We start from the raw sequence: 10,844 nt of genomic DNA on the forward strand, positions 1-10,844 counted from the left end.
CAATCTAGAATTAACATCACAGTAATAAACACCCTAAAGACTAACCAACGCACATAAGTAAGAGTTACTCGACGTCCCAAGCACAAAAGGTTGTGCATGTTAGAGAGGTTGCTCTTCAGCAAGAAGGTTAATTGATGGTATAACCAAAAAAGGGCCACTTTGGGATTTTGGTTGTGGATCCAAACAGAGGGCAGCAAGAATCCAGACAGAGCACCTCTGCCAAGTCAGACAGGAAATGTGAGAACCTGTTTAGGAAGCTAAAGGAGCACAAGGAGAACAACAAACTAAAAGCAGACAATAGGATACTGTTCATGCAGTAAAAAAACCCCAACAACTCAAAACAAAACACCAAAAGCAGTGCTTGGACAGACTCAGTATTTACTTAAGATCTCTTAAGCCACCCATGTTGCTGTGGCATGAAAAGATATGACAGGTGTCCCAGGGTCCATAAAATACAAATAGATATTTTTAGACTACTCCACCTGAGATAGGAAAATCCAGTTAGAAAATGTTGTCAGCCTGGACTCCAAGTGCAGAAGGTGGTTTTCAGTGGGACAGTCATGGTTATTGTATAGAAGGTTTTTGAATAAAACATCACGTCCTGTCGAGTTGCTTATGGCCTTTGCTGAGTATCATGTATATGGGTAAAATACCCTCAATTTGTGAGAGGTTACCATGGAAATGAGGGCAAAGAACAGCCTTAGTCATCAGTCCTATGGCTTTAGCCCAACCCAACATGCCAGCATGATCTCAGAACCACATAGGTGGCTCCATCTTACCTCATTCAGCAAAATCATCAATCAAATCAACATAAGAAGGATATGGAGTTCATGGAGAAAGTCTGGAGAAGGGCCACAAAGATGATCCATGGGCTGGAGCAGCTCTGCTCTGGAGACAGGCTGAGAGAGTTGGGGTGTTCAGCCTGGAGAAGAGAAGGCTCTGGGGAGACCTGAGAGCAGCTTCCAGTGCCTGAAGGGGCTCCAGGAAAGCTGGGGAGGGGCTTTTTACAAGGGCTTGTATGAGAGGATAAAAAGTAATGGATTAAAACTGGAAGAGGGGAGATTTAGGTTGGACACGAGGAAGAAATTCTTTAGTGTGAGGGTGGTGAGACACTAACTCAGGTTTCCCAGAGAAGCTGTGGCTGCCCCATCCCTGGCAGTGTTGAAGGGCAGGTTGGATGGGGCTTGGAGCAACCTGGGCTGGTGGGAGGTGTCCCTGCCCATGCAGGGGGTTGGAACTAGATGATTGTCAAGGTCCCTTCCAATCCAAACCATTCTGTGATTCTATGATTCTATGGTAACATGTGGCTCTTAGAAGGCTAATGAGAACTTACTCCTTTTTTTTTCTCAAAAAAAAAGAACACACCAAAACCACAAACACATTAGGCTGACCTGAAATTATTGCTGCACCTGACCTGTGCATCCTGCAAAATTTTAACATGGAAATTTGTATGAATAACCATAGAGAGCCAGCATGAAGCTACTGACATCACTGATGACTGAGGATGGCACATCTAGCAGCTCTTCTGATGTCACTGATTGAGGTACTACCAAGGGGGAAGTGGTCCAGCGGTCCAGGTACCCTACCAAGAGAGGGACCAGGGAGGCAGACACAGCATCTCAATCCCCATCTCCCACCTCCCAAGCATGATCCAGACTGATGTGCTGCCAGGCATTTGGATAGGAGAAGAAGGAGAAAGAAGGAGAAAGAAGGAGAAAGAATAAGGCTCCTGAAGGAGATCTCTCTGAAGGAGACTTTCTGAAATAGAGACAGGCTTCTTGGTCCCAAATAATAATTTTTTTAATTAAAGTAAAACTAGGAGCTGGTTTTGCATTCTAGAGCCACCCAACCAATGAACATCTTAAACATAGTTACCCTAAGGAAAAGAGCTTGTGATGTTGTCTGGATCCCCCACCCAGCTCAGCACAGTGAATGGCACTTGCCAGTGAGGACATCCCCAAAACTTTGAAGTGGGGCTCCCTTCATAGGAGAGACCTGAAGGGATTTGAAGCCTTGATCACTGGTGCAGGGACATTTTTTCTCCCTGGGATTCATACTGAGCTGCTCCTAATCTTCCATGTAATGAATGGCATGTAAACCCAGCCTTGGTTTCCATTGATTTTTAGTCCAAATACATCAAATCCTATAGTTCAACTCAAATGCCTTATTTAATCATCCCAACAGAAAATGGCTTGAAAAACTACTTTCAAGTTGACCCAACCTATCTGTTTAGTATCTTCCTTGGTAACTGAACCATCAACATGTATGATCAGAGAATCACAGCATCACAGAATCCCAGGGGTTGGAAGGGACCTGGAAAGCTCCCCCAGCCCAACCCCCCTGCCAGAGCAGGGGCACCCAGAGCACATCACACAGGAACGTGGCCAGGGGGGTTGGAATGTCTCCAGAGAAGGAGACTCCACAGCCTCTCTGGGCAGCCTGGCCCAGGGCTCTGTCACTCTCACAGCAAAGAAGTTCTTCCTGAGATTCACATGGAACCTCCTGTGCTCCAGTTTGCACCCAGTGCCCCTTGTCCTGTCACTGGACATCACTGCACAAAGCCTGGCTCCCTCCTCCTGACACTGCACACTCCTGACACTGTCCTGAACGTGTTTGGAACCAGGGATGAGGTGGCCCCTCAGTCTCCTCTTCTCCAAGCCCAACAGACCCAGCTCCCTCAGCCTTTCCTCAGCAGGGAGATGTTCCCCTCCCTCCAGCATCTCTGTGGCTCTGCCCTGGGCTCTCTCAAGCAGTTCCCTGTCCTTCCTGAACTGAGGGGCCCAGAACTGGACACAATATTCCAGATGCAGCCTCACCAGGGCAGAACAGAGGGGGAGGAGAACCTCCCTTGACCTACTAACCACCCCCTTTCTAACCCACCCCAGACGCCATTGGCCTTCTTGGCCACAAGGGAACATGATGGGTTTAATCGTTACCAACAATAGCTCCACCAGTTCTATTCTAAACACAGACAGTCACCCTCCAGAGTAGCACACGTAGCCTTCACTGGGCCCAGGAACTGCTCATTGGCTGGTAAGCTGCCACTTCTGTCTTGCATTTTCTGAAAAAAAAAAGTCATAATAAATGTATAGCTGCAAGCAGTTTTGCAGTAGTCCCCATGAAATGCAAAGCAGATGCCTTCAAGAAGCAGAAGGAGCAGAGACCTGACTGACGCCTCCGTGGCACAAACAGCTTTGATCCATATTTCAAAGACTGAGCTGAGTGTGGATCTGTACTTCCAAACTTGGTTTCTGCTTCCTTCTTAAATGAGTTATCCAAAGCATTATATTGGGCATTTGTTTTCTTATAAACAATGTAAAAATGCCTACCCATTTTTCCTCATAAACTCATCCCTGCATTTGGCCTATTGTCTGTGTTCAGAAATGTTTGTTCCCAGTTTTGACTCCTAGCAGATGTGTCTTTGATATTTTGCTGAATGGCTTCAGATTTATGACATTTATTACATTTATTACATTTATTATATTCTAGGTTGGGGATTCCAGCCTCAAGATGTGCCATTTTACTCTTGAAATATTTTCCTTCTTTCTACAGCATGACTAGAGATTGGAAGATCTGGGACCTTCCTAAGTCCAGGTAAAGCTTAAGTACAACTGGCTGAGCACCTTAAAAGCCCTAAGAGTCAGTCTTGAAAGGATCCAGTACAACCCATTGCAAAGTTGTTACTGGAAAATGCTCAGTTTAGGTCTCAGAGTTTCCAGGAAATGTAGATGATGTGCTGACACCAAGAGAGATTACAAACATGTGTTCAGGCTTTGAAAGAAAATGGGAAAGTATTAAAAAAAAAAAAGAAGTTACTGGGAAAATTAGCTTGATTCTCAAAATTATACTTCCCATTACAGCAAAGAGTTGCCTGTTTCATGATGTGTTGAGCTGGGAAAAATATCAAAAAGGAAAAAGCTTCATAGATCATTCATGAGTGTAATAACAGCAGAAGTAATGATGCACTGACACTGGTAATTAGAAACACCACCAAGTGTAATAAAATGGACAAGCATCAAAGGAATCCCATATTAAAAAAAAAATAAAATGCAGATTACAAAGGGAGGCTGTTAATGATATATAGAAATTGCATAATAATTTGATGATTAACAGTCATCTGAAATCCTGTCTCAGACATGCAAGTAGTTCCCTAACTTATATAATGGTTTTCCTGTTCATGCTTTCCTCAGTATTTCATTTCCTTCTTTCTTAGGCACTTTGAAAAGTTAGTGACACAGCTTTCAGGTTTTGGACTGTGTGCCACATTTCTGCACACCTCAGTTGCTGAAAAATGGTGTGAAAAAGGGGTTTGTTCTGACCTGGCACCTCTGGGAGAATCCATGTGAGCCATTGATATCACTAGGACTGAGAAAACTCTCACAACAATTTCTAGGAAGTGCCTTACACTATTTCATTTATGTAGAAAATTGTTCTTGTTGGGTTTCCCCCCCCCACAGCTTAATTTTTTTTAACCAGAACTCTGAGTTGCTTTTCAAATGTAGAGACTTCAACCTACCCAGGTAACCCCTTTAAATGCTCACAAAAGGTTGTGATATGGCAGCAGCAGCAGCACTTAGAGCCTTGAGCTTGAGAAAATATCCCAGTGTCAACTGCAAATGACAGAGACACTCTTCTTGCTGCCATCCAAGTGGATTGTTGCATTTTTAAGATATACTTTATCCCATCTGGCCCAGATGGAAGAATAATAACAGCAGGTGGGAGAGAAGACTGAGTATCCTCCTGTCATTCAGCTCTTCCCATTTGGTTTCAGCTTTGCAATAATTTCCATGTCACCTTTGAATCAAATTATGGATTTAAGGTGGTCAAATTGTCACTGGTAGATATTCTTGTTATTTCTAGCAAGTCTCTTCCACCCAGGCTTTGTGGGCTCACTTTTTTTATTTCCTGAAACAAGTTCTAAAGGCCTGTTAATTTTCCATTTTGGCAAAGGCTCCCTCTCTATTTTGTTTCCTTTTCCCGGGCACTAGTTTGTGCTGGAATCTGAACATATTCAAGGTTATCTCACAAAGATCTGGGTTCAGATCTGGACTCTAAGTCCTGGTCTGATGATGGTCAGATTCACTCCAGCTCAACCCATCACAATCCAAGCTGGGTAGATAATTTGAGGTGTTTGTCTATAACCAACAGAGACACTTCCAGAGCTGTCACATCACCAAGAAGTGATGTTTGGGAGCAGGAAAATGTTCTTCAGAGATTCTTCTATCTCTCCATATCCAATAGTAGAAGAGTAACTTAGAGCAGGTGCACAATTTTTCAGAAGATGAAATAAAAAGTGTCAGATCCAACCATCAACACTTTTAGTGTAGGATTAAGCCACCTCTCTTAGAAAAGCCACTTCTGAAGCCAACATGATAACTGGTCTTTCCCTTTTATTAGAAACAGCTCAAACACTTGCTAAGGAATGTCCAAAAGTACTTAGTCCATCCTAGGAGACTGAGTGGGGACACTGGTGAGCTCTTCAGGACCTTCCCAACCTGTATCTCTGTAAGATTGTATGGAATCAAGATCAGTTGCTGCTTTAGGGTCTCCTACAATCAGCCTCTAACAGTGACTCTTTTTCTCCTGGTTCACTCATAAACATCTCCTTCATGTAAATCTATATTTAATCTGGCAAATCCTACCAATATGGTTCAAATAGAAAGCACATCTTGTGCAATTTAGTCTCAAATATTTGCAGTATTTATCATTCAGCTGGGTATCTCCTACTTACAAGCAGAGGAGAAAAATCTCCAAAGCCATTGCAATGCATATGATGTTTATTAGAAGTAAAGCATCTCTGATAGCTGCTACTGAGTGATAATGTGTGAGGTTGAAGAGTGTCCTCACAGTTTATAATTCAATACACTTTCTGGTTGTCTAAAGTCCAGATGTTTCAGCAAGAAGATGATGAGTGCTGAGTAGGTGGAAGCTTTGAGGACAGGATGATAATGTAGAACTGAAAACTGCACATTCTGCAGAATCCAGTGTAACTATAAATCATGGTGTGATCCTTCAAACCACAACAGGAACTAAATTCCATGGATGTGCTCCATCAAAATGAAAATTTATAACAGTGGCAGTAGTTACAGTCTGGCTTTGAGAAAGGAGGAGTTAATCAACCAGTGAGATGAAAGAAAATGTATTTGCATTTCAAAGTAGCAGAAATTTAAAAATCAACTGAAGATCCCATAGTGTTATAATGGAATGGAATGAATAAATGACTGCAGTGCATAATAGTCACAGCAATTCAGAGAATTAGTCTATGGAGAAGGCAAACATTCCTCCCTGAGTGTATGGAAAAGGAGTTAAACCCCTGACTAACCATTCATCAAAACGCCCAGTCAGGGATTTAACACAGAGATCTTCTTCTCTATCCTCCACAGTGTTATGTGCAATGGGCCTCTCCAACAGGAGCAGGAATGGGGTGGATCAGTGTCTTCTGAGAACAGGTGACCATTCACACAGTCCCAGGTGGATGATACCTCTTGGGTTAGAAATCTCACCCACCTCTGGGGGCAGCACCCTACACATCAATGGAGTTCAAGAGAAATACAGCCCCTGTTCAACCTCATTTCTACATCTGATGCTGTGGTAACTTAACTCTATACCAGAAGTTGGCAACTTGACATATTTTTTTTCCTCACAAGCTCAAAGCCAAACACCAGTGGTAAACTTGTCACATCAGTAAAGACAAGAGGTTTGATTTGAACGTGGCAAAAGTTTTCCCCAACATCTGAATTTCTTGCTCACTCTGGACATTTTTTATGCAAATGTAAAGGTTGTAACTGGAACTTTACTTAGGATTGGCCAGCTTAAGCCCTCAGACAGTGTCCTCCAGCAGTGCCCATGTCCTACAGCAGCGGTAATATTGTTGGCCAATAACAAAATGATGTGACAAGGTTAATTTTTCATAGAGGCTGGATTTAGAGACCATAGATTATTTCCTTTAGAGATATGGAAGATATAAACAGGACCAAAGCTTCCTTCTTGCAAACATTTACATATATGTTACGCTTCATTTATCAGAGTGGACTAATTGACATCAGACACTTGTGTACATAAAGTTAAATATGTGTATAAATACTATCAGCATGGGGGGTCGAAAAGTAAAAGAAAGCCCTTAGGCAAACAGTTATATATAATCAAGTGGGTGGTTAAAAAGTTTCAGCTTGTTGGCTCAGCTCTGGTACTTGGCTTGTACAAGTTCTTAACGTGCAAGAGCACAATTCAGCTTTGACACGAGTGGTGGAGGAGAGATTTAAGCAGAAGGCTTTTGCAGCTGATGTAGACTGAGAGCAGGAACATGCACAGTGACAGCAGCTGAGCAGCAAGCAGTGCCTGGGTAAAGGTTGGCAGAGATGTCCTGACAAACCTCTGAGCCACCCTTCTCCAAATCCACTTCAAAGGTCATTCCTGCAAGTGATATGAAGGGTCGTGCAGGGGATGAGGGGTGTGTGCCCATTTTAGCTTGGGGAGCTGCACGACAGGTGGGGGGCTGAGCTGCTGGAGAACAGGGGAGGAGAAAGGGACCTGGGGGTCCTGGTGGGCAGGAGGATGAGCATGAGCAGCAATGTGCCCTTGTGGCCAAGAAGGCCAATGGCATCTGGGGTGGGTTAGAAAGGGGGTGGTTAGTAGGTCAAGGGAGGTTCTCCTCCCCCTCTGTTCTGCCCTGGTGAGGCTGCATCTGGAATATTGTGTCCAGTTCTGGGCCCCTCAGTTCAGGAAGGACAGGGAACTGCTTGAGAGAGCCCAGGGCAGAGCCACAGAGATGCTGGAGGGAGGGGAACATCTCCCTGCTGAGGAAAGGCTGAGGGAGCTGGGTCTGTTGGGCTTGGAGAAGAGGAGACTGAGGGGCCACCTCATCCCTGGTTCCAAACACGTTCAGGGCAGTGTCAGGAGGAGGGAGCCAGGCTTTGTGCAGTGATGTCCAGTGACAGGACAAGGGGCACTGGGTGCAAACTGGAGCACAGGAAGTTCCATGTGAATCTCAGGAAGAACTTCTTTGCTGTGAGAGTGACAGAGCCCTGGGCCAGGCTGCCCAGAGAGGCTGTGGAGTCTCCTTCTCTGGAGACATTCCAACCCCCCTGGCCATGTTCCGGTGTGATGTGCTCTGGGTGCCCCTGCTCTGGCAGGGGGGCTGGGCTGGGGGAGCTTTCCAGGTCCCTTCCAACCCCTAAGATTCTGTGATTCTGCAATTCTGTAGGTTTGGGGAAAGGTCCCTTAACCCTCTTGAAGAATAAGCCTTTTCTTTATCTCCACACTGTCTCTTTCTAGAAGGAGCAATGCTCAGAGATTTGCACAACCCACGTGATTACTGACTTTGCAAAAGCATTTACCTGAAACACGGTGATTCTTGACTAGCAGGAAAATCTATATAAGATATTTGACGAAGTTCCTCTTTATAAATCACTTCTTTGTTGCCTCTCTGAAGTTCCAAAGCTGAGAAATATCATGCAGACTATCAAATCTGAGTGTAGGACCTGTTACAAAAATGTGTCAGCTTGTCTGGGTCTACTTCATCTGTGTGGGTAAAGCCAGTTAGCTTCAGAAAAGGGGATAAGCAATGTGAGTTTTGATAGGACAATCTATCCCTCAGAGGAAGGAGGACTATGTTACTCAGCAGTTTGTTGATACGAGAGGTGTACGTGGTGAAATAGCAGCTTTCTGTAATTGCCATAAAAGGCCTGGAAGGACATAAACCCAATAAACAAATCTGACAGCACTCCAGGTCTGGCAGGGTGCTGAATAAACCTGAGTCATGTGAATTGCAAGAGCTCATTTGCCAGAAACACAGGAGTGTGCTGGGAGAAAGGAAACAAAATCCACCTAGAGTTCTTGGCACCACCAGGGAGCACACACCAATCCATGTCAGGATCATCCTCATAACATGTTTGTAAAAGAGCTTTGGGCAGGACAGTGGGGTTTAAAAAAAAAAAAATTGCTCTAAAATTCTCATAATGAGTCTTGGGAAGGACTTACCTTGGTCTGAACTGCCCAAGAGGGTGTGATGGTTTAAGCATCACTTCTAAGTGAACAAGAAGATGTGATCCTCTGAGCTTGGATCTGATCTCTTGGTTTAGATTACCAGGTAGACTTGTCAGGTTCAGTTCTCTGATCTGATCTTCATTTTCAAAGCTGAAATGTCATGAATTGTAAGCATCCCAAAACTCCACAAAATAGACCTCTGCACCCCAAATACAGTTGGCTGCAGCAGGACTGGGATGTATCAGAGATCCCACAGGGTTCAGTTCCAAATCAACATCTTACCAAACTGCCAAATAGACATGGTACCCTCATGGATTGCTCTTCACAAAACCTTTGCTTCAAGAGCTGAAGGGTTCTAGTGGGGAGGGTAACAGTACCAGTTAAAAATGAGTTTGTCATAGTGCATAACCTCCAGGAAGGGGCTGGTATTTTGCCATTGAATTGAAAGGAAGAGGAGGATTTCCTTTTCCTTGAAGGGTTTCACAATATAAAGTTAAAAAGGTCTTGGCTCCAATTCCTATGTCCTCAGCCTCTCTATGTCTTACTAAAACAGGGTGCAAGATTTTCAGAGAAAGCCTCATTGTATCCATGTGCCTGCAGGGAAATGAGGTTTTGCTATAGAAATAGTGAACCAGTGCCCAGCCAGGTGAGTAATTTCTGCCTGTTCTTCAAAGCCTTGAAGGTTGGATTGTTCAGCAAGAGGTTGCAGATTAAACCCTAGGTCTTGAATTGCAGATGCTGCCAATGCTGCTCACTGCCTGTTTTTACCATTGGCCACCTAAATATGAAGCTCAAATCTAAAATCTCTCAGCCTGCTTCCAGAGCAGAGCTGCTCCAAGCCCCCTGATCCCCTTCATGGTCCTCCTCTGGACTCACTCCAAGACCTCCAGGTCCTTTTTGTGTTGGGGACCCCAGAACTGGACCCAGCACTGCAGGGGAGTCTCATCAGAGCAGAGTAGAATGGGAGAATCACCACCCTTGACCTGCTGGCCATGAATACAAGCTGTTGTCTTAGATAAAATTTTTCCCTTAAAAATAATTTTGATTAGTCACATTTTGGATATATGAGAGTGAGATAGTTGTCTTTGGCTGATTGCAAGAGATACTATGAGCTATCTTAATATTTTAGAAGTGACTCAGAAGCCCTGACGCTCATCTTTGAACCTTTGACACAGCTCAGAAGGCCAACGCTGTCCCCTTGGCAAGCATCACTGGGTTGTACAACCCTCATTTTCTATGAAACAAAGGCTGTGGATGAGCAAAGGACCAAAACATGTCTTCCAGATCAGCAACGGGTTGTCTTTCCCCAGGACCCAAATCAGCACAGCAAGCTGCATCAGACAGGGAAGCCTGCACTGCCTCCTGTGCACAGTAGTTTCTACAGCTCAGTGTCATCACTCTGCTCAAGGGTTCAGTGGTATTGGCAAAATATCATCCACAGCTCCAGGACTGGAAACACCTCAGCTTTCTGGCACTGCCACACTTCCTACTAGAAGAGGAACAAAATATAGAGCATTCTCAGGGACCAGGATGGGACAAGCTCCCATGGGAACAAAGAACCCCTAGAAACATTGCAACTCTCGACTCCAACTACAACACACATTTCTGACCTCCATCCTCTAAAATAAGCACAGTACTTAAAAAAAACCCAATCATCCTTCCAAAACAAAGCAGCCCACTGCATCTCTTTCTCCCCCAGAGGCAATGAGAGAACAAACACATGACATGTTAGTCATAGGCTGTAAGACCAGAGGAGACCGTGGTGATCGTCCTGTCTGACTTCTTGCGTAAGAGACCATTAGGTTTCTGGCAGTTAATTCATACTTGAAATGGAGAAAAATGTGCTGTGGTGATTTGGA

The sequence above is a fragment of the Chaetura pelagica genome, unplaced genomic scaffold, assembly GCF_000747805.2.
Source record: "Chaetura pelagica isolate M959 unplaced genomic scaffold, ChaPel_1.0 scaffold570, whole genome shotgun sequence".
NCBI classification, from domain to species: Eukaryota; Metazoa; Chordata; class Aves; order Apodiformes; family Apodidae; genus Chaetura; species Chaetura pelagica.